The sequence below is a fragment of the Phyllobates terribilis genome, unplaced genomic scaffold (genome assembly GCF_046119375.1).
Source record: "Phyllobates terribilis strain yellow unplaced genomic scaffold, ASM4611937v1 Scaffold_8__6_contigs__length_399053987, whole genome shotgun sequence".
NCBI classification, from domain to species: Eukaryota; Metazoa; Chordata; class Amphibia; order Anura; family Dendrobatidae; genus Phyllobates; species Phyllobates terribilis.
Window position 1 is genome coordinate 64974765 of NW_027362768.1, and position 24508 is coordinate 64999272.

General features: G+C 45.5%; 1 long non-coding RNA gene across 1 annotated transcript in view; it reads right to left on the reverse strand.

Moving 5' to 3' along the window:
- Positions 1 to 22280, reverse strand: part of LOC141156376 (uncharacterized) — a 168043-nt gene extending 145763 nt beyond the window's left edge. Inside the window, exons 1-3 of the long non-coding RNA XR_012247598.1 lie at positions 22171 to 22280; positions 18482 to 18590; positions 12751 to 12789 (exon numbers count right to left, since the gene is read on the reverse strand). This is a non-coding gene — a long non-coding RNA (uncharacterized lncRNA). The remainder of the gene's footprint in view (positions 1 to 12750; positions 12790 to 18481; positions 18591 to 22170) is intronic.
- Between the last annotated feature and the right edge of the window lie 2228 nt (positions 22281 to 24508).

The window sequence follows — 24508 nt, forward strand, 5'->3', positions numbered from 1 at the left end:
TGGCAGCCTTTGCAGTCACAGCATGGGCATTACCACTATAGGAGACGCGCTCTTTTATAATGGGAACATTTTTTTTACTGAGACCCTCCTCTATGCCTCTTCAAAGGGGTATTGGGTTGCGTCTGAATTTTTGGCAGCCCTTGCAGTTACTGCATACGCAATAACGGTATAGGAGACCCACTCGTTAATAATGGGAACAACAAAGCATAGCCGGCTGATGGCTATCTAACAATAGTGAGGGCCAACTCCTGGCCTTTTAAGAATAGTAAGGGCCTCCTGATGGCCCTATAAAAATAGCATTTGTGACTTTCAGAGTCCCTCCATCATAAATGAAACAGACTGTGTCTGATGATGTGTCACACACCACATTGTCAGATGAAGTTGCAAAATGTTAAAATTACATTTCCCAGTGAATGCATTTGTCTTAAAAAATAACATAAAAAAAACAGTATTATCTTTGTTTAGTATGAAAAACAGAGTCGCCAATGTAACCTCAATGTAATCACATTGTTCAGCTCCTGCACCTCCTCCTCCATCTTCGAAATGACAACAGCAGTCAAAAGCTGAATGCACTGCAGCTTTGCGTTGGCTAAGTGGCAACCAACTGTGCTGAAGATAACATGCTTAATGCTGAGGTGACAAACCGCCCAGTGCTGCAGAATTGTTGAAAGCTGTAACACAGCAGCCTGATATGTGGTTCTCACCGCTGAACATACAGCGTGTGACAATGGGCGGAACCTGGTGACAGAGAAATGACAGCCGGAGTAGAAACGGTTTCCCTCTATGCCAATCCTTTCACTGAGCTAAAGAATATGGCTGTGGTGAAATACAACTCCCACTGAGAAGCTGTTTCAGATTGAAAAACATTGGGCCCACCAGAGGATTTGATTCTGAGGGCTCACCTTTCTCCCCCGCTCAAGAGCCTCATAGCAGCTGCAAAGTTAGCGCTATCATGAACTCTCCTGATGTAGAAGCCAGGGCACACCAGAGGATTCTCTGGTGGGACCGTCCAACCCTGCCGAGAAGCAGTCCTGGCTAAGAAAAGTGTGTGGGAAGGATCCCGGACACTCTATGGCTGCTTTTTTACTGAGGTGGAAACCCACGCAAACACGGGGAGAACATACAAAATCCTTGCAGATGTTGTCCTTGGTGGGATTTGAACCCAGGATCCCAGCGCTGCAAGGCTTCAGTGCTAACTACTGATCCAATGTGCTGCTGTTCACTCTCTGATATCTAACAAGCTGGAGAAACTTGCACCTACTGCCACTCTATCTTCAGCTCCAGTGTGAGAAAATAATGTATTTGGGCAGCTACTCAGTCTACCAAATAAAATTCCTGAGAAGGAAATTGGGGATGGCTTCGCTACTGGTACTGGGGGCAGTGCTAATACTATGGCATCGTACTATAGTTTACTGGAAATATTCCAGGCTGGTAGGAGGCAAGCAGATTCTCACTGAAAAGTACCAGCAGTAATGTTCAGGGACCCGCTCTTGTAGAAGGCGGAGACAACATCAGGAGAAATAGTGGCGGCTGGAGACCAAGTATGGACACGAGACATGAAGCATGAGGTTGTGAAAAGCTTCCGCCTCCACGAGTCTAAAAGGCCACATTTCAAGAGAAAGCAGCTTTAGAGGACTTCCTGGGAGAAATGACAGCTGGAGTAGATATGGTTTCCTAAGTCCTTTCACCAAGCTAAAGAATATGGCTGTGGTGAAATACAACTCAGCAAAAACAGCTGAGGACTGGATCGTACTGTCCTTGACCACGTTCACATGTCCACATGTTTGTGGGTAGGCGGTCCTTCCCAGTAAGTGCACTGGGGAGGGCACAGGTAATGTTGTGGGACCCGTGCTTGTGGAAGGCGGAGACGAAACGGGGAGAAATAGTGGTGGCTGGGGACTGAGTATGGACACCCGGCCACCGCCGACATGAGATTGTGAAAAGCTTCCGCCTCCATGAGCCTAAAAGGCTACATTTCAAGTGAAAGCAGCTTTAGAGGACTTCCTGGGAGAAATGACAGCTGGAGTAGATATGTTTTCACAAGTCCTTTCGCCAAGCTAAAGAATATGGCTGTGGTGAAATACAGCTCATCAAAAAAAGCTGCGGACTGGCTCCGTACCGTCCCTGGCCACATTCACTTGACCACGTGTTTGTAGCTAGGCGGTCCTTCCCAGTTAGTGCACTGAGGAGGGCACGGGTAATGTTGTGGGACAAGTGCTTGTGGAAGGCGTAGACGACTCCGGGAGAAATAGTGATGGCTGGGGACCGAGTATGGACACCCGGCCACCGCCGGCATGAGGTAGTGAAAATCTTCCACCTCCACAAGCCTAAAAGGCCACATTTAAAGTGCAAGCAGCTGCCCAGAAATCTGGCAGTTTAGTATTGCGGCCTGTGGGTGGGTGAGTGGCTGGCTGCATAATTGTGCTTGCATTCCAAGTAACAGAAAACTAAGCAGATGGTGGCCTCTATCATCATCATGGCCTCACCTCGGCACTATGAACTCTCCTGAAGGAGAAGCCAGGGCCCACCGGAGGAGTCTCCGGTACTCTGGTGGGCCCGTTCAACCCTGCCGAGAAGCAGCCCTGGCTAAGAAAAGTGTGGGAGAAGGTTCCTGTCCACTCTATGGCTGCTTTTTTAATGTGGATCGGATGTGCTTATGTGGCGCCCTGCTCCACATCTGTGCCATAGAACCCAGAAATGTGCATGAACGGACTTCTCCACAAGAGGCCCTCACTACATTCATACACCTCCACCTTCCACCTCAGACCAGCAGAAGGAGCCCGTTAGGGATATATAAAGGGAAGGTGGAGCCAGACAGCTCAGTCTTGGTCTTAGTTTCAGTTCAGTCTGTGAGTGTCCAGACAGGAACACAGCTCTGAGTGAGCTGAGAGCGTGCCGACGCTCAGAGAGCTGTGAAGACGCAGCACGCCAGCTACCAAGTAGTGAGGGCCCCGAGGGTGGTCGACGGCGAGAGGAAAAGGAGAGTGGAACTAAGGGGGCAGAGGAGTATAGTAAGCTCACCCTGATTTATATACCGGACACCGGGTCCGCGCCTACAGGGACTCCTTATACCCAGAAGGAACCACTGGAACCCCTGGAGAACTACAGGTCCCAGGTCCACCTAATGCTGATTGTAGTACCAGAGCCAGGAGTCACAGAGGTCCCAGCGTCCAGGGAGAGTGATCTCCAAAGAGAAGGCCCTACCACCCGGTCAGCAGGTGCAGAGAGAGACAATAACCAAGCTAGGCCCAGCTCCAGGCAGGCCAGAAGCTTAGAGAATAAAGCAACGGAACAGGAGGCCCTATACCCACTCACTGGGGAGAGTCCAGAAGTGCGTCCTTCACCTGGAGTACCCTGGACCGTGCCTGCAGCATCACCAGTAAAGGTAATGAAGCAAAGCCCCTGTCTCTGTCCGTTACTTCTGCTGCGCCATCGCTTCCCCTGCACTACAAAGCCCAGCGCACCTCCTCCATATATCTTCTACACTGCCCTGAAGCCTGCTCCACCTGTGGGGAGCCGTTCCATCTCTGCCATCTCGGGCAGCCTGGAAGCAAGTAAGGAATCCACCTCGCCAGGTGAAGTTGGAGGCCTTCCCTTTACATTAATCTCTTTGGCCCTGCTGCTTATAGCTGTGCTGTGGCCCTCATCCCTGAGTACAACGCCTTTGTGCTCACCCGTATGGCAGGCAGCTCGGGCCTTCCTGGCGTGTCGCTCCCACATGGCAGTGCTGGGCCCTCTGTGCTGCTGAGCCTCTGGGCGTCTGATGGGGCCAGGAGACCTGCTGTCTCCTGCCCTCCGGTTTCTGCTGCTGGGCCTTTGGTGCCCCACAACCTCGGACTCCGTTGTCCAGTTCTTCTGTGCTTATTACCTCTGGGGTGAACTGCTGCGCAGCTTCACTCCCCAGATCTTTCCTCATCGACATCCTGACTTCAACTCCTCACACTCAGTCTAACTAATCCCGCCTCCAGATTCCAGTTGCTAAGGGGAGGAGCTCCCCTTGCTGGTCTGGAGCCAGGAATGTGTTGCATGCTAGTGTACCTGACTAGGGGACCCTTGCTTGCTTCCAGTCATGGCATCACCTCTTGTGAGGGAGGCAATGCCACTGTGGCAACCGGACCCCTGGGGTGCCACACTTATGCATGTTATTTCTCAAACTTCATTGCAGATCAGGCCATTGCCCAACTCATGAAATTAAATGTGTACAGGAGCTCCCACACTGACAGCATCTTTTTTAACCAGGTAAAAACAGCTTAAGAGTCCCAGTGATATCCAACTTGACCTATATATTTTCACATGCACCTGTGAGTTCAAATGATGTGACTCCCCATAAAGGTTCTGCAGTAATACAGGTCTGAGACCTTGGGGAATGTATAACTATTGAGGTCAGAAGGCAGTAGGCAATAGAATGTATTTGACAAAATCATATTTACAATTGCACTAGCACCTTAGATGCATGACATTTAACCTCCTATGTTTAATTAGTATATGGCCTTTGAGCCTAAAATAGCTTATCTTTCTATCTGGAGGGTCTGCAATAAGACAGTATCTCAATATTTCTAAGGGCATTGTGCCTTAGTAGTTTAAGCCAAGGAGCAATGTGCAAATGAAAACCTAGATAAATATACATCTCTTTGAACATTTTTTTGAACAGGGTTGAGAACTATAATTGATGTTGTATTTACTATTATCACTTTCATTTTCTGTGACGGATAGCTCCTATACCTTTTTTCCTGCACCTTTTCCTGTTTTTTAATATAATAATAATTTTTTAAAAATATTTCAAATAAAAACTATTTTATTGAACTAATTTGTGTCACTTCTAATTACCACCAGGAGCAAATAGAACATCTGGTGGGGCCTTTGATGATATCTATGCATTTGAGAAGTGCCAATTCAGTGTTTCCAGGCATAGTGGTTAAAAAAGGACATTCTTTGATTAAATGATTGTATTTGACTTTTGTTAAACAGGGTCCGACAGTAATGGATTTCAAGGCCAGAGAGAATACCTGGCTGGCCAAAGCTATGGATATTTTCAGAAAGGGTGCAGGTGTGGGAATAAATCATATCCCTTCTTCAATTCAAGAAAATTTGAGAAAATACAAAAATATGTTGTATGAAAAAACAACTATGGTGGACAAAAACATCTCTTCAAAATTATGTAGAACAAAAAATCATACCAAGAGGTTTAAGAATACAGACATATCCAACATTTTATTTAGAAGATGAAGCATTAACACAGAGATGGATCTTGGCAGCTAATACCTGCTCTCTGGAATTTATTGATATTATTATTGCGAAAAATACCTCTTCATTGAAGAAAATTGAAGATGAAATTGATATACTACAGAAAACCTTACAACAGAAAATGAGAGCAGAGAATTTCCAGGAAATGCTTCTAGGATTGGAAAAGGATTTTGAAAAATGGGAGAAGGCTATAAGTGCTGACAAATTAAAAAAATATGAAAGAGATTTGAGTGATTTTCAAAATAACAACATTTTCAGATGGCAGTTGAAGGCAAATCCTGTCAAAAGGAACCTTTCAAGAAGTTCCTCTATTCAATCCCTTACATCACATAGTCAAGACAATGGATCTGGTACTGAATTGGAACAGCGTCCCAGGACCAGATTGTACCAAAGGAAAAAAACATATGACAGGCCCTCTAAAAATTACCAAGATGATAATTTGAAGGTAATAAACCTTTCAACTCATACTTTAACAACTACTCAGACAGCAGTGTTACAGAGAGGTTTAACCTTTTCCCCTTCATCCCAAATAGACACGTTCTCGGCGATAAAGGATCTGCATTTATTTGCAAGAAAATTGATTCTAAAAAAATTACACCATAAAACTGATATTTTGGAAATGTTCCCAACTGACCAGGAGAGATAAGCACTGAATATTTTACAGTCATTGATTGATGAAAACTCACCAAGTGTAAGTACATTCCCTAATCATCTTATAAAACAAGCAAAAAAATTTCCCTCTCTGTCTTTAGTGCCAGCGGTAGACAATTTTACCAAAATGGTAAGTAGAGAAATTGAGGATTTGGCCACAAATGATTGCAGTGGATCCAACCTCAATTTCCAAGAAAGACAGACTTTGAAGGAGTTGGGACAATGGAATGACGTGGTTTTCAAGGTGGCGGACAAAAGAGGCAATATTGTAATTTGGCCTAATCAAAAATATGAAAATTAAGCTAACATCTTGTTAAATGACAAAAAATGTTACAAACAACTTGCATTCAACCCTATGTCATAGTGAATTAATATTCATTTTTGGAACAAGCCTTTGAAAACCACATCATTCCTAAAAAACTTCTCGATGCCTATAAAAAATTAATTCCACGACTACCCACATTTTACCTCATTCCCAAAATTCACAAAGGTGCACTTGATCCACCAGGGAGACCTGTTGTCTCAGGGAATGAGGTATTATGTGAGATTGCATGTAAGGTGGTGGATTACTATCTTAAACCACTGGTAGGTAAGTTGCCTTCTTATATACAAGATACCACGTCTGCCCTGGGAAGGTTGGACAATATATGTTTAAACAAATATATGCTTCTAGTCACAGCTGACGTAGAAGCTTTATACACCTCCATAAAACACTCGAAAGGTCTAAGAGCAGCAAGATGGTTTTTACAAAACAGCAATGTGGAGAAACCAATGATGGAATTGATTATGACATTGTTAAAGTTTGTTTTAACTCACAATGTCTTTACATTCAATAAAAAGATATTTTTGCAATTGCAGGGAACAGCGATGGGGGCATCTTGCGCCCCCTCCTATGCAAATCTTTTCCTTGGCCTTTGGGAACGAGAAATATTTCAAGAGGAACGAATCCAGGAAGTGGGTAAAATCCACAACTGGATCCGATTTATTGATGACATCCTTTTTATATGGGAAGGGTCAGTGGCTGAGTTGGATCAATTGATGGATAGATTGAACAAAAATATTTATAACATCAAATTGACTTACAAATTTGGAAGATCAATTGAGTTTTTGGATATATTTGTTTCAACAGACCCGGCAGGACGACTGACTACTACCCTATATTGGAAACCCACGGCAACTAATTCTCTGCTACACGCTACATCGTGTCATTTGAGTTCTACCATTCAAGGTATCTCGACTGGGCAGTTTTTGCGAGTCAGAAGAATTTGCTCAGAAATGACAGAATTTGAACATCATGCCAAACAACTGTCACAACAGTTTAAGGAAAGAGGATATAGCCATAGAAGTATTAAAAGAGGTTTTTTGAGAGCCAAAGCTACCTCAAGAAATTTGTTGCTTTACAAAACCAATTCCAACAATAGACATACAAATGGTTAAGAAACACTGGAACATCTTATTTACAGACCCTATTTTGAAACAAATCTTGCCACCAAAGCCTTCTATCGTGGCTAAATGGTCACGGTATTTGGGAGATGCTTTGACACATAGTCACTACGATCCACCATGAGAAGGATTGAAAAAGACTGAGGGACCAAGAGATTTTTTTTCCCTGCGGTCTTTGTAAAGCATGTGCTAATTTGGTAAAAGCAAAAAAATGTAAAAACTTTGATGGGTCAAGAGTAGTGTTGAGCGATACCTTCCGATATCAGGAAATATCGTATCAGATTGGATCGGACCGATACCCAAAAAGTATCGGATATCGCCGATTCCGATACCGGAAACCAATGCAAGTCAATGGGACACAAATATCGGAATGAAAATAAACCCTTTCTTTCCTTGTAGGTTAATTCTACATGAAGTAAAACAACTAAGAATAATGTAGAATGTATTACATGAAAAGCTGGCAATTCATCAGCGGCATACACCGGTACCCGACAATTTAGAACAGAAAGAATAGAGCTTCACACATAGATTAGATAGATAGAAACATGTCAGTCACATATATATGAAGTACAGTGACAGTGTTGCTTACTGTACTTGTCATTTAGTGTAAAGGATTTATTTAAAAAAATAATTGTGTTTTCATGCACTGTCTCTTTAAAAAAGCCGGCCGGCAATTCAGCAGCGGTACCCGACAATTTATAACAGACAGAATAGAGCTTCACACATAGATTAGATAGATAGAAACATGTCAGTCACATATATATGAAGTACAGTGACAGTGTTGCTTACTGTACTTGTCATTTAGTGTTAAAATAAAGGATTTATTTAAAAAAAAAATTGGCGTGGGGTTCCCCTTAATTTTAGTCTCTAGCGGAGGTTAAGCAGACGGCTGGGGCAGATGTTTGTAGCCTGGGAAGGGGGTAATACCCACGGAGCTTCCCAGGCTACTAATATCAGTCCCCAGCTGAATACCTAGCCTTTACTAGCTATTAAAATGGGGGACCCCCTCAAAAAAATGACGTGGGGTCCCCCCTAATTTAATAGCTAGCAAAGGCTAGGCAGACAGCTGGGGGCTGACATTAATAGCCCAGGAAGGGTGCCATGAATATTGGCCCCCTCCCAGGCTAGAAACACCAGCCGTCGGCCGCCCCAGAAATGGCGCATCCATAGGATGCGCCAATTCTGGCACTTAGCCTCGCTCTTCCCACTGCCCTGTAGCGGTGGCAGTGGGGTAATAGGGCTGGGGTTGATGTCAGCTTATAATGCCAGCTGACATCAAACCCAGGTTAGTAATGGAGAGGCTTCTATAAGACACCCCCATTACTAACCCCATAGTCAAAGTTAAAAAAAAAACAAACACCCAGAATAAAGTCCTTTAATTGAAATAAACACACAATTCTTTATTGTTCTAAATTAAACTCTACTTACCATCACGCCCATTCCAGCTGAAGCCAACGATCTCCTGCAATGAAAGAAAAATAATAAAGCAACCTCATCCTTACCTTTCCATGGTTCCCAGGACAGCTTCAGCTCTGCTACATCGAGATGACAGGCTGGACCGCAGCAGAACGCTGCCATCCAGCCTGTCATCCCGCAGACACTGAGAAGCGCAGGCATGCTTGCGCTCCTCAGTGTCTCTCTGTGACGGCATCCAGATGACCCGAGTTCATGTCCAATGAACTCAGCTCACCTCATGCACGTCACTGACAGCGTGGGAGAATTCTCCTGCACTCAGCGCTTCAGCGTGATAATTTTCCCACGCTGTCAGTGACGTGCTTGAGGTGAGCTGAGTTCATTGGACATGACCTCACCTCATTCACGTCACTGACAGCGTGAGAAAATTCTCACGCTGAAGCGCTGAGTGCAGGAGAATTTTCCCACGCTGTCAGTGACGTGCATGAGGTGAGCCGAGTTCATTGGACATGACCTCGGCTCATCTTTATGCCGTCACAGAGAGACACTGAGGAGCGCAAGCATGCCTGCACTTCTCAGTGTCTGCGGGATGACACATCAATTTTTTTTAAATTATTTCATAAATTTCCTGAAATAATTAAAAAAAAATTGACGTGGGGCTTCGCACTATATTTGTGTCCAGCCAGGTACAGCAGGCAGGAACGGGCTGCGCCCAACCACCAGCTGCCTATTTGTACCTGGCCGGACACAACAATATAGGGAAGCCCTTTTTTTCTTTATTATTTCATGAATTTCATGAAATAATTAAAAAAAAAAATACGTGGGGCTTCTCCCTATTTGTGTGTCCAGCCAGGTACAACTAGGCAGCTGGGGGCTGGAATCTGCATCTCAGGGAGGCCCAAGCTTTCTGCCCCGCCCCCGGTGCAAATTGCAGTCCGCAGCCACCCCGGAAAATGGCGCGTTCATAGAAGCTGGATGCTGTACCTGGCTGGCATACAAAAATATGGCAAAGCCCACGTCAAAATTTTTGGGAAAAATTAAAAAATAAATAATAATTTAGGGACTGCATCTTTATTAACTCCTCAAATGTCATTTAGTGTTAAAATAAAGGATTTATTTAAAAAAAAATTGGCGTGGGATCCCCCATAATTTTAGGCTCTAGCGGAGGTTAAGCAGACGGCTGGGGTAGATGTTTGAAGCCTGGGAAGTGGGTAATACCCACGGAGCTTCCCAGGCTACTAATATCAGCCCCCAGCTGAATACCTAGCCTTTAATAGCTATTAAAATGGGGGACACCCCAAAAAAAATGACGTGGGGTACCCCCTATTTAATAGCTAGCAAAGGCTAGGCGGACAGCTGAGGGCTGATATTAATAGCCCAGGAAGGGTGCCATGAATATTGGCCCCCTCCCAGGCTAGAAACACCAGCCATCAGCCGCCCCAGAAATGGTGCATCCATAGGATGCGCCAACTCTGGCACTTAGCCTCGCTCTTCCACGCTGCCCTGGTGCGGTGGCAGGGGGTAATAGTGGTGGGGTTCATGTCAGCGCCAGCTGCCATGAAGCCCTGGTTAGTAATGATGGGTGTCTATAAGACACCCCCATTACTAACCTACAAAGTGTTAAAAAGAAAAAACACACTACACCCAGAAAAAAATAATTTATTTGAAATAAAACACACAATTTTATTTAATTCTTAGTTTACTAAAAAAAAATAGTTACCTGTCCACGTTCCTGCGCTGATCTCCCATGCACAGCTGTCACATCTGGAGATGGTGACAGCTGTGCATGGCTGCTGTAAGCTCACACTGCCGGGAACACGTCCGCTCCCGGCAGCGGGAGCCACTGACTGAGGTCACTGGAGTGCATTCAGGCAGCGCAGCTCCGGAGACCGCCTTTACGGCACTGCTGTACCGTGGGAATTTCTCACGATACAGCAGGGCCATAAAGGAGCTAACCGGAGCAGCGCTGCCTGAACTCCGGCGAACCCGCTTATGCAATGACGGGGCTGCTTTACGGCCCCGTCATTCTACCGGCGGCAGCGGTTCAGAGTGGTCACATTCTATGTGGCTGCTCTAAACTGGAGATCATCGTGGGACACTCGTGGACTGCTACGGAGGGGTAAGGATAAGGTTGTGGTTTATTATTTTATATTTTATTACAGGAGATCAATGGCTTCGGGGAATTAGGTGTGTAGGTGAGTATAGGTGTAGTTTTTTACTTTTTACTTTATTTTAGGTGGCGATCGGCGGAGACAGGTAATGTATAAACTAATTTATTTTAGGTAACCACTGGCCACCAATGACATGTATTTAAAATTTATTGGGGACACAGTAGGGCAATTTAAATAGCAGGATCAGGCTGATGGGAACTACTGCTCCCATCGAGCTGATCCTGCTGGCACGAGTGGACGGGGGACAGACATAGGCCGATGTGACACTACTACTCCCATCGGCCTATGTCTGCCTGCACGCACACACCCGCAGACATCGCACAGACACCGCACACACTCGCAGACACACGCACAGACACCCTGCACACACTCGCAGACACCGCACACAGACACCCACTCACACCAATCATGACGGGCTGATCGTCTGGGAGGTGAGGCTGACCTGTGCGGCCGTGGGAAAGTTCATGTGAGTTTATGCAATGCAGTCAAGCATGAACTCACGTGAACCCTCTGAGGGCACCGCGGCGACTTCAAATGAACAGCTGATCAGCATCACCTGATACCTCAGCTGTTCATTTGAAATAACCGGCGGGAAAGCGCAGCACAGAACGGGAAAGCCGGCGGTGAAGTCTTTTCACTGCCGGCTTCCCCGCCCGGGTCCTTCGCTCCCCGCTCCTTGGTGCTGCGCTCCCCGCCCGGTCCTAACTTACGATCGGGATGGGAGGTGGCGAGGGGAGCGGAGGATCGGGGTGGAAGGCTGCGGGGAAGCAGTATGGGGCTGTGTGATTGTTTAAAAGCCGGCGGCTTTTTAACGCCCGCCGGCTTTTAAACGATCAGGAGAATTCTCCCACGCTGGGATGGCATTCTGATGACAGGCTGGATCTCAGCTGAGCGCTGCCATCCAGCTTGTCATCCTTCAGAGACACTGCAGAGCGCAGGCATTATGGGAACTTCCGATTCCGGTATTCGATATTGTAAAAGTATCGGAATTAAGTATCGGAATTCCGATACCGCGAATATCGGCCGATACCCGATATTTCAGTATCGGAATGCTCAACACTAGTCAAGAGATTTCAAGATTAGATATCATATTACATGTTCTTCAAAAGGAGTCATCTATCAGGCAGAATGTCCTTGTAAGAAAATCTACATTGGCCTTACAAGCCATGAACTAAAAATAAGAACTAGAGAGCACTGCTTGGATATTGATAAAGCAAAAATGTGCACAGATGACTCAACTCTAAAAACTATTCCCAAACATTTTAAGAAATATCATAAATGTAATTCTGCATTATTGAAAATAAGAGGTATTGATTTAGTCACCATGGGGTTCAGGGGTGGAGATCTGGCCAAGAAACTGGCTAAACAAGAGAGCAGGTGGATCTATAAACTGGGTGCTTTGGCTCCACAGGGATTAAATGAAAGCCTCGCTTTTGGGGCCTTCTTATAGCTCGTGTTATGACACCATGCAGTATACATGTACCCTTTTTGTATTTTCTGCATTTTTTAGCACCTTTGTGCACGTTTTATGCAGTGGTTATGCTTTTAAAATGTTTTAACATTTTTAACTGTTTGTTTTTCTTACATACTACTATTCACCATCATTGGTAGAACTGGTCAATTCCATTGGGGTCATTCAAGGCGTATCGTAAGATTTTGAGCAAGAAACTCACCACAGAAGGTATATCATGAGTTGCAGAGTAGGAATCCTCCAGTCATAAAATTTTGGACATTCTAATCCTCATCGAACTATATCAAGTTACGTATGGGACTCAAGAATTATATTAAATATACTGGGTCAACAAGAAAATTTATTCATGATACTTACCATGTTATGTCGGGTGATAATGTTATCTTGGACAGGAATCTGTGAAGAAAGAGAGAAATTTCAGAAATGTTTGTAATCAAACTTAGTAAGGTGACTCTTATGTAGGATTTTTTATGTTTATTGTCCCCTGTATGATATGTATGTGGATATTGTTATATAGTCCAATAGGGACAGCTAATGTTGATTAATCATGGAGATAAGCCTTTTTGACATATGAATCGGTCTGATACAGTTATTTGATGAAATGGGTCAGTTTGGGTCTTTTATCATGGCTAGATGGATTCTTATATCACTATATATATATATTTTTTTTTTAATAATTCATCACAATATATTTTCTATAAATTCCTTATTTATTAATAATTTAATATTTATTAATTTTATTATTTTTTTTACTCACCATTTTAAATATAAATTAATGTCATTGATTACTTTGTCACAACATGTTCATGTTTTTTACGGGCATTATTTTCATAATTTTTATGTATTCATCATATTTTTAATTAATATTAAAAATTGCACCTCTTCACTTTCAAAGTCACATTCACATCACATTTTGCAATTACTCATTTTTTATACAATTATTTTTATTAAATGTATTGAATTTACATAAAGAACACATATTTATGGTATTCGTAACTATAAGTTATAACACTGGTATTTCTCTAAATGGTTGTATTTATATTTTAAATCCTGCTGGGTAAATTTTGGATGCCCTAAGATGCTATGAAATCTAATATGTATGTTTATCAAGTTTTTCAAGATTAGACACTCTTTTCAAACATATAATTCAGTGTTTAAAAAAATCCTTTTTAGCTTATCTCTTTACCCTTAACTAGAATGGTGTTTGCTGTTGTTGCGGTGGGAGCGCATGTTCTGACTGTGAATGTATAGGGAGCCCGTAATCACGGTCCAGAGAGGCTTGTCACTCTTTCCTCCCCAGCCCCGGGGCAAGGGGGGGCGGAGTGGCTATGTCATGTGACCGATCTTCCGGACTCCTCATCAAAACACATTCGGATCAATCGGCGAATGCGCCGTAAATACCAGCAACAATTAACGCAACTCACATTGAATTTTTCCATTGGCTATCCTTTCTGCCAGCAACAAATGACGCCATATATGTTTTTTTTCATTGGTCAGTTCTAGTATTTAATTGATCATGCCCCTGTAGCTAGACACACCCCCGAAGAAGCTGGACGAAACGTGCACATCGGGGCAGTGTACAGGAGCTCCCACACTGACAGCATCTTTCTTAACCAGGTAAAAACAACTTAAGTTCTACCAGTTTTTTGTACATATGTGTAAGTCCTTTACCCCAGAGAAGTAAAAGTTGGTATGTTTTGATAACACTGAGGGTATTTCTTTATATTGAAGAGCCCCTGTGATATCCAACTTGACCTATATATTTTCACATGCACCTGTGAGTTCTAATGATGTGACTACCCATAAAGGTTCTGCAGTAATACAGGTCTGAGACCTTGGGGAATGTATAACTAACTATTGAGATCAGAGGGCAGTAGGCAATAGAATGTATTGGACAAAATCATATTTACAATTGCACTAGCACCTTATATGCATGAAATTTAACCTCCTATGTTTAATTAGTATATGGCCTTTGAGCCTAAAATAGCTTATCTTTCTATCTGGAGGGTCTGCAATAAGACAGTATCTCAATATTTCTAAGGGCATTGTGCATTAGTAGTTTAAGCCAAGGGGCAATGTGCAAATGAAAACCTAAATAAATATACATCTTTTTGAACATTTTTTTGAACAAGGTTGAGAACTATAATTGATGTTGTATTTACTATTATCGCTTTAATTTTCTGTAAATGATAGCTCCTGTACTTTTTTTCCTGCATCTTTTTCTGTTTTTTTAATATAATAATAATTTTTAATTAATATTTCAAATAAAAAACTATTTTATTGAACTAATTTGTGTCACTTCTAATTACCACCAGGAGCAAATAGAACATCTGGTGGGGTCTTTGATTATATCTATGGCCACATTCACTTGACCACGTGTTTGTGTGTAGGCGGTCCTTCCCTGTAAGCACTCCTCCCATTTGGCACAGGTGATTTTAATTAGCAGGAGACTGCAAAGAGGGTCTAGCCTATTTTTGCTCTCATTTGAGAGCTTTAGGAAGGTGAGTCACAATGCTCCTTTCTTGTGGTGTTGGTGCAGTGTGTCGGCCATTGTTGCTGTGGTTTTGTGCTTGTGGGGCGGCGTGGCTTGGAGTCATGGGGACTCGGTCTTGCAGCATAGGTGCTGTAGGCACCAGGCTGCCCTCCCTGCTGGTGCATTGTTGCTGTGGCGGTGGTTGGCGCACGGCTCCGCTCCCGTTTAGGTAGGAAATGTCAGGACCCACTACGAGGTTTGCCGTCACGTGACAGTGGGCTTCATACAGTCTGATCAGAATGTTAAACTAAGAACCTCATGTTCAGTTATATATATTTTTGCCGAGAGGCATTAGATCAAATGTATGATTTTTGGAGGTGCGGTCCATGCTCCTTTTTTTGCCTTCCCTGTAAGTTCACTGGGGAGGGCACGGGTAATGTTGTGGGACCCGTGCTTGTGGAAGGCGGAGATGACACCGGGAGAAATAGTGGCGGCTGGGGACCGAGTATGGATACCCAGTTGCCACAGCCATAACATTGTGGACAGCTTCCACCTCCACGAGCCTAAAAAGCCACACTTCAAGTGCAAACAGCTGTCAAAAATTTGGCAGTATATACTGTGTTCCAAATTATTATGCAAATAATATTTTCTCAAATTTTCCCAAATTACCTATATGAATTGCAGTCATTGTAATTTTCCAGTCAAATAACTATTAGAGTACAATTGAAAGGTTTTTGTACAAACTGCCTATGATAACAGTATATTTTTAAAAAAAATAAAAAACTCAAACTGCACGCAAAATGCATGTTCCAAATTATTATGCACAGCAGAGTTTTCAACCTTTTCATTTTAATAAAGAAGAAAAAAATGGTCATTTTTGAAATTAAAAGCATTAGCAGGTTATTACAAACTGAAATCAAACTGTTTTCAACTCAAAACTTTATTCAAGGTGATGTTACATTTGCACATAGGTCCCCTTGTTCGAAAGGAGCTTCTGAACTCTCTCGTCCATTGAATTTGTCAGGTTTCAGATGGTTTCTGCTTTAATTGTTTTGCATGAGGACAGAATACCCTCCCAGAGCTGTTGCTTAGATGTGAACTGCCTCCCGCCATCATAGACACTCCTTTTGATGATGCTCCAGAGGTTCTCAATGGGGTTGAGGTCAAGGGAGCATGGGTGCCACACCATAAGTTTGTCCCCTTTTACGCCCATAGCAGCCAGAGATGCAGATGTGTTATGTGCAGCATGAGACGGTGCATTATCATGCATGAAAATGATCTCGCTGTGGAATGCACAGTTCTTCTTCTTGAACCATGGAAGGAAGTGCTGTTTGAGAAACTCAACATACATTATGGAGTTCATCTTTACCCCTTCAGGGATCCTAAAAGGGCCGACAATCTCTCTCCCTATGATTCCAGCCAAAACATTACTCCACCTCCTCCTTGTTAGCACCGTAGCCGTGTTTGCATGGGGTGTCCATCAACCAGCCGTGCTCCACACCATCCATCTGGACCATCGAGATCATTTCATGCATGATAATGCCCCGTCTCATGCTGCACATAACACATCTGGATCTCTGGCTGCTATGGGCATAAAAGGGGACAAACTTATGGTGTGGCACCCATGCTCCCCTGACCTCAACCCCATTGAGAACCTCTGGAGCATCATCAAAAGGAGTGTCTATGATGGCGGGAGGCAGTTCACATCTAAGCAACAGCTGTGGGAGGTTATTCTGTCCTCATGCAAAACAATTAAAGCAGAAACCATCCAAAACCTGACAAATTCAATGGACGAGAGAGTTCAGAAGCTCCTTTCGAACAAGGGGTCCTATGTGCAAATGTAACATCACCTAGAATAAAGTTTTGAGTTGAAAACTGTTGATTTCAGTCTGTAATAACCTGCTAATGCTTATAATTTCAAAAATGACCATTTTTTTGTTCTTTATTAAAATGAAAAGGTTGAAATCTCTGCTGTGCATAATAATTTGGAACATGCATTTTGAGGGCAGTTTGAGTTTTTTATTTTTTTAAAAATATACTGTTATCATAGGCAGTTTGTACAAAAAACTTTCAATTGTACTCTAATAGTTATTTGACTGGAAAATTAAAATGACTGCAATTCATATAGGTAATTTGGGAAAATCTGAGAAAATATTATTTGCATAATAATTTGGAACACAGTGTAGTATTGCAGCCTGTGGGTGGGTGGCTGCATACTTATGCTTGCATTCCAAGGAATGGGGTAGGGACAACTGAACGCTGCACTGGGACAAGGATGTGGACGGTGATTGTTGCAAGTCTGCAACGACAGGTGCCTGGCGGGAGGCATCTTTGCATGCGCCAAGGATCACTTATGATGGGCACACTTTTAGGCAGTGACCTGGGAGTCAGAGATGCTTCCAGGGGTCTTCCCCATGCTGTTCCCATGTCTTTTCAGCACTATATGTGACTTGCCCCCAGGGCCGTGGGGTACTCAGCAGCTGGGCCTTATGGCTGCTTTCGGTGAATATCACGGTGGCTGACCCGGTCCGTGACCCAGGGCGGTCAGTGCAAAAAGGGGATATTTATAGGGGATTTGTTGTGACGCCACCTGCGGTGTCTGGTGAGGATCACCAGCGCTGCAACAGTCCTCTGAGGCAGATGATAGGGCAGCTTGAGATGGAACGGCTCCCCACAGGTGGAGCAGGCCTCAGGGCAGTGTAGATAAATGGAGGTGCACTGGGCCTTGTAGTGCAGGAAGGGAAATGGCACCGGCGAAAGAAAGGGACGGAGGCAGTACCGTGCAGTCATCCAAGATTTACTCACATTTCATAGACAGTCCACAGGTGCACTGTACTGGTGCAAGCCTCCCGCATCACACTAATTCACCGGGCAGGGGTTCAGTCCTTCCTCAGGCAGCTCGGGTGTACCTGGCAGAACCCCACTTTCTTATGTACCTCTCTAGACTGACTTCATGCTGGGTCTTACTCCCTCCTGCCCTGCGCTTCCCACTGTGAATCCTTTTTGGGTGCTGCGAGGTCCCCCCTGTCCGTCGGAGTTGCACAGACCTGCTTGACCTTACTTGGATTGAAGTGAGGGTTTGGCTTCTGGCTATAGAAGTAAGAAGCCTCCGTTTTTTCCAGCCAAGGCTTAAAGCTGCACGACTGGGCCAGGGGCCGGTCCCCTTCTTGCGGCCTAGATCCTCCTGACACTTGGCAGGTTCAGGGTGTACGCGTGCCGCCTGCACTCGCCGTACCCCCTAGGATCCCTTTTACAGAACGGAACTTACTCCCTGCTCCCCTCCGGGGCCTCTGTCCTAGGCCCTTGTAGTACAGCAGAGCTTCTACAGAGACTGTGCTCCCAGACTGTTCCTACTCCATCTCACACTACTACCACTCCTCCCTGTTAAGATGTCTACCTTTTATATATCTACTATATGAGTGCTCCCATAAACTACTTCCTCCACCCACACCCACTATTGGTTCCCCCTGCCTTTGGGTTCCCCCCACCCCAGCCAGGGTCAGAGCTCCGCAGAAAACTACATTGCGTCTTGCCCCTCCTGCTGGCCTGGGGTAGTGTAGAGTTGGATGTAGGTGGATATAGGTGTTGGGGTTCCAAGCAGCACTTCCTCCTTACCTGAGAGAAGGGAGACAGCACACTTCTGGGTGAGGTGCAGTACCTCTGTGGTGACCGAACCCTCAGGGACGCCACATTCCCCCCCGGTAAAGCACAGCACGTCCACGGGCTTGAACAAAGTAAAAACAGGAATATTTGACATGCAAAATTTTGAATGCATTCGCATATAAGACAATAAAAACATTCTTCCTTTTATGGGAGGCACATGACTTTTAAACGTTACATTATGAAATATCATAAGAGAACTTATTCCTATAAAACACTTTTCATATAAAGCATTTTCAAGAGAGTTCCTGCACCAGAGTGCAACAGTAGCATGAGGGACCCGTCCGCAAACCCTCAACGTAGGCCCTGGGCGTGGCTGCAAGGCATAGAGGATCCAGACACTGGATCTCGTCTTCCGCCACGCCAAACGGGTTTTTGTTCTGAGGTAATGATTGTACTTATAAAACCAATAGGGTGCACTTTAAGAAGTGCTGAACTATTTATAATGGAAAGTTTGTAGGGAGATCACTGTCCTCGTCCCTAATGTCTTTTTACCCTGACGGGTACTTAGATAAACATATAATGCAAAGAAAACATTTTCAATACTGCAACACTGCAACTAGTCCCAATACTGCTCCTAGTACTGGGGACCCCGCCTGGGGTACTCCTCATTTTTCCCTGACCCAGCCGGGTCACGAGGGACTTCCTGCAGCGGTGCGTCCTTGTTGACATGGTACACATGCAGGGCATACCAGCCACGCTCACCATGATGCCGGGTGAACGTGACACGGTCTCCCGGATACAGGTTCCGGTCGGGATGGCCTTCCTCCAGCTCAGGCTCCACATCCCGCCGGTTGACAAAGATGTCCCTGTTGAATTCGGGACTGTGGATAAAGCCCCACCCAGCTTTTAAATTGAATTTCATGATCAGGCCCTCCTCACGGGGGCTGGGGTAGGCTGTCTCCGCCTGTTGTACTTGAGCCTTGGCGGCCTTGTCACGGGCCTCCAGGTGTTCACTGCGTGCTTCCCGCACGTGTCGCTCCCTCTCCAATTGCCGGAGCTCCCGCCTGCAGAACTCCTTCCTCTGCAGGGCGGTGGACTCGGTTTCGTAGGAGAGCCCCATCAGGTCCCCCCCCCCGGTAGTCCCAGCATAACTCCTCTCCGCCGGGGCAGGCAACCGGGGGCGCTGGTATTGGGAGGAGCGGGCACGGCTGCTGATCCTCAAAGCGGGCGGACCAATCAAAAACCGGAGCTCCGTAGAGCCACTCTAGTGCCGGAGGTGGAGATGGCGGTGGCGGGAGGGCTCCCAATAATAGGCCTGTGGCTTCAGCACCCGGGATCAGAGGTTCCGGGGGGGGCACTGAGTAGGTGATCCTCCGGTGCAGCGCCCGGAAGTGGGGGTTCCGGGAAGGCTCTTGGTGAGGAGTTTTCTGGTTCCGCGCCTGGGGTGGAGGTTCCGGGCTGTACAGCTGTTCCGGCCAGGGCACGGCAGCATATGGCGGGGGCTGGGGAAGGAGGCCCAGGAGCAGGTCGGTGCTGGCAGCGCCCGGGACTGGGCATTCTCTCCTACCTGCTCCTGTACTCCACACGGCCTCCTGGTCTTCTGCGAGCTCCGCCGGGGCTGGTTTGCGGCTGCTGGCATCCGGTGTCACTTTCCGGCGTGCTGCCAATTTTTCCAGCAGCTCGCTTTTCCATCGGGCGACCGCTGCCTGCTGGGCTCGCTCCTCTTGCTTGCCCAGCTCGAGAACCTCGCTCTCGAGGAACTCCACGTCCTCCGGGGACAACTTTTCCATATCTCCCTCCATGGTGAGGGGAGTGACTTGGTGCTGCGGCAGGCCAGAGGCGGAGGCTTGGCTCTTGCTTCCTTCCATCTTGACTGCCGAGTGCGGTCTGGCTAGACGGGTCAAGACCACACCCTGTCTCCATTCCTTTTCTCCTCCTCCTCTCCTCTTTTGGGGGCGGTCCCATGGCGATTTGCTGTCGGTCACTCACTGTGACCGACTTCCTGCCTTGACGGACACATCTATGCGGACAGTCACTGCTGCAAGGGGCAGGGTATGCTTTTGGCGCCATTCTGGGACCCGGCCCATGATGGGAGGTTCCATGTTGTTCAATGTAGTAAAACAGTCCTTAGGCACACAATACCCGCTAATAACGGGCTGGTCACGCATCCTGTTTGTGATGCCAAGATCTGACTGTGTGCCCACTATGCGTTTTCCAAGCATTTATGCTGCAGAATTTCCGCAGCATAAAAGCTTCTGAAACGACTGGTAATCCGCCCCCCATGATCCCCAATGACAAGCCGCAATCTCAATGCCCATGTTGCGGATTTTTCCGCAGCGTTTATGCTGCACTCAAAAATCTGCAGCATGTCCACTGATTTTGCGGACACGCAGCGTAATCGCCGCCATTGACTTGCATTGAAACGCATATTATCCGTCTCAGTACATTTGTACACACGGATAATATGCGTTTCTATGTGCGGATGGTACCCAGGTCTGGAGGAGAGGAGACTCATCCAGACCTGGGTACCATAGAAACTGTAAAAAAAATAATTTAAAATAAAAAATAAAGTTTATACTCACCTTCCGATGTCCTCCCGGTGTTTTGTCCGCTCTGTCCGGTGTCTTGCATTGCTCGCGCTGTTGTGAAGGACCTGCCATGACGTCATTGAGTCATGTGACCCATCACATGACTCATTGACATCACCGCAGGTCCTTCACACCACCGCGAGCAATGCAAGACACCGGACGAAGTGGACAAAACACCGGGAGGACATCGGAAGGTAAGTATAAACTTTATTTTTTTATTTTTTACCATTCTTCCTATTTTTTTTTTTTCACTAACTTGGTCACACTACTATAAATCCATGCCGGTTGCATGGATTTATATAGTGTGACCAAGTTGTCAAGCACTTGGTCACACTTGATAACCCGCATGCAGAAATGCATAAAAACGCTTGTCAAACGCTTCTACCTGGCAGGAAAAACGCATGTAAAAAACGCATGCGTTTTTCCTGCCAGGGAGAAGCGTAAAAAATATGCAGCATTTCTGCATCGTGGGCACATAGCCTAACTCTATGTTTCTGTGGGGCATCTCTGCACTAGCAAATCTAACAAGCATTCAAGGCACCAGATATATACATTAACAGAAAACCCATTTACATGTATACACTGACGAGTGAAAGGTTAACAATAACAATGTTTTGAACTTTTGACTTTCAGAATCCATATCTCACCATCCACTACTGCTTTGAAAGTGAGACAACCATCGTATTATAGACAATCATCTTGGCTATCTCATACATACATTTGCAACTATTTATATTATGATTATTTATGCAGATTATTGTCATGTCACTGCATTGTTACTGTTTGCTCCTAAAAAATCTAAATTTTAATTTGCATTAGTTTGTTAGTATTTTGTAAATCCACCTTTACCTTTAAACATTGCCTGAATCCTTCTGGGCATGCTCTCAATTAAATTCAAGCATGTCTCGACCAAATTCTGATCCCAGGTCTCTTCTACACGTTCCCAAAGTTGGTGCATACTTGCTGACTCACTTGGGTATGTACATAGGCGGATTATAATGAGGGCAATCTGCCCGAAGCTCTGGGGGGGGGGGGAGAGCCCATGGCCAGATTGCCCTCATTATAATGTTATGCACGCAGTGCGCTCTGCATGCCCATGTCTGCTGTACTCACGTGCAGAGCCCCTGGGATTCTGGCTCTTTGCTTCTGCACTGCAGCTCGGTCTGGTGCTCAGTGCTGGCTCTGCCCCCCCCATGGTCTTCTGCTGCCTTGCTTCCTGTTCCCTCCTGCTGGCAGCTCCTGGTGATGGTAAGAAGCAAATAGCTGCATCCTGTTCTGTGAGAGAGTGACTTGGGCGTGTCACCCTTTGGGCTGCAGGGTATGTGACCATGGGGGCCAGCAGGGTATAAGGCCATGGGGAGGGCCACAGTGTATGTGACCATGGAGGGGCTGCAGGGTATGTGACCATTGGGGGGCTGCAGGGTATGTGACCATGGGGGCCAGCAGGGTATAAGGCCATGGAGATGGCCACAGTGTATGTGACCATGGGGGGGGGGGCTGCAGGGTATGTGACCATGGGGAGGTGGGGCGCAAGGTATGTGACCATGGGGGCCAGCAGGGTATAAGGCCATGGGGATGGCCACAGTGTATGTGACCATGGGGGGGGCTGCAGGGTATGTGACCATGGGGAGGTGGGGCGCAAGGTATGTGACCATGGGGGGCCACAGGTTATGTGACCATGGGGGGGCCACAGGTTATGTGACCATGGGGAGGCCGCAGGTTATGTGACCATGGGGAGGCCGCAGGTTATGTGACCGTGGGGGCTGCTAGTGGCTGCATAGTATATTATCTTGGGGGCTACAGATTAATGTTATCCTGTGGGTTTGGGGGCTGCAAGGAGCTACGTGGGGGCTCCTACTATATATTGGGAGCTATGTGAGGACTCATACTGTATGTATATGGCTGTGTGGGGGTTCATACTGTATGTAGGGGGCTATGTTGGGGTCTCATACTGTATATTAGGGGACTGTGTGGTGTCATTGTATGTAGGGGACTTTGTGTGGATTCATACTGTATAAAGGAAGTTATGTGGGCGCTCAAACTGTTTCTATGGGTCTGTGTAAGGGTACTTACCGTAGCTATATGGGGGCTCATACTGTACAGTTGTGCTCAAAACTTTATATACCCAGGCAGAATTTTTGCCTTCCTGGCCTTATTTCTGAGAATATGACTGATAACAAAAATATTTTCTCTCCACTCATAGTTATTGGTTGGGTGAAGTCATTTATTGTCAAACTACTGTGTTTTCTCTTTTTAAATCTTAATGACAACCATAAACATCCAAATGACCCTGATCAAAAGTTCACATACCCTGGTGATTTGGCCTGATAACATGCACAGAATTTGACACAAATGGGTTTGAATGGCTACTAAGGGTAACATCCTCACCTGTGACCTGTTGGCTTGTAATCAGTGTGTGTGCATAAAAGCTGAGTGAGTTTCTGGGATCCAGACAGACTTTTGCATCTTTCATCCAGCCACTGATGTTTCTGGATTGTGAGTCATGTGGAAAGCAAAAGAATTGTCAAGGGATCTATAGGAAAAGGTAGTTGAACTGTATAACACAGGAAAGGGATGCAAAAAGATATCCAAGGAATTGATAATGCCAGTCAGAAGTGTTCAAACTGGGAATAACAATTAGAAAATCAAGGGCTCTGTAAAAAACAAACCACGGTTAGGTAGACCAACAGAAATTTCGGCCACAATTGCTAGGGAAATTGTTCAGGATGTGAAGAAAAACCCACAAATAAGATAAGCTGAAATTCAAGACTCTTTGAAAACTAGCACTTGAAGAAAAATGGGCTGCATGGTTGAGTCACCAGAAGAAAGCCATTACTACTCAAATGCTGCAAAGTATCTCGCCTACAATATGCCAAACAGCACAGAGACAAGCCTCAAACTCCTGGAACAAGGTAATTTGAAGTGATGAGACCAAAATTGAATTTTTTGGCCACAACCGTAAACGTTACATTTGGAGAGAGGTCAACAAGGCCTATGATGAAAGGAATATCATTCCTACTGGAAAGCACAGAGGTGGATTGCTGATGTTTTGGGGATGTGTGTGCTACAAAAGCACAGGAAACTTGGTAAAAGTTGAAGGAAAGATGAATGCAGCACGTTATCAGCAAATACTGGAAGCAAATTTGCACTCATCAGCCTGGAAGCTGCGCATGGGACATACTTGGACATAGCAATGATCCAAGACTAGAGATGAGCGGTGTTCGACTCGAACTGTTCGCCAATCTCAAATTCGAGCTGTTTTGGGCGGTGTTCGAGTCGTTCGACGAACTGGAACGATTTGCAAAAAATTCGGCTGTTCGAGTTTATGTTCGATAACTGTTCGTGCACCAAAAGCGTAACTGGATTTTTTCACAGTAATACTGTTAATCAATGTTAATAGACAGTTTCAGTGTAGAGTTGGCAGGGGATGGGTAGGGGATGGATCTCTGCA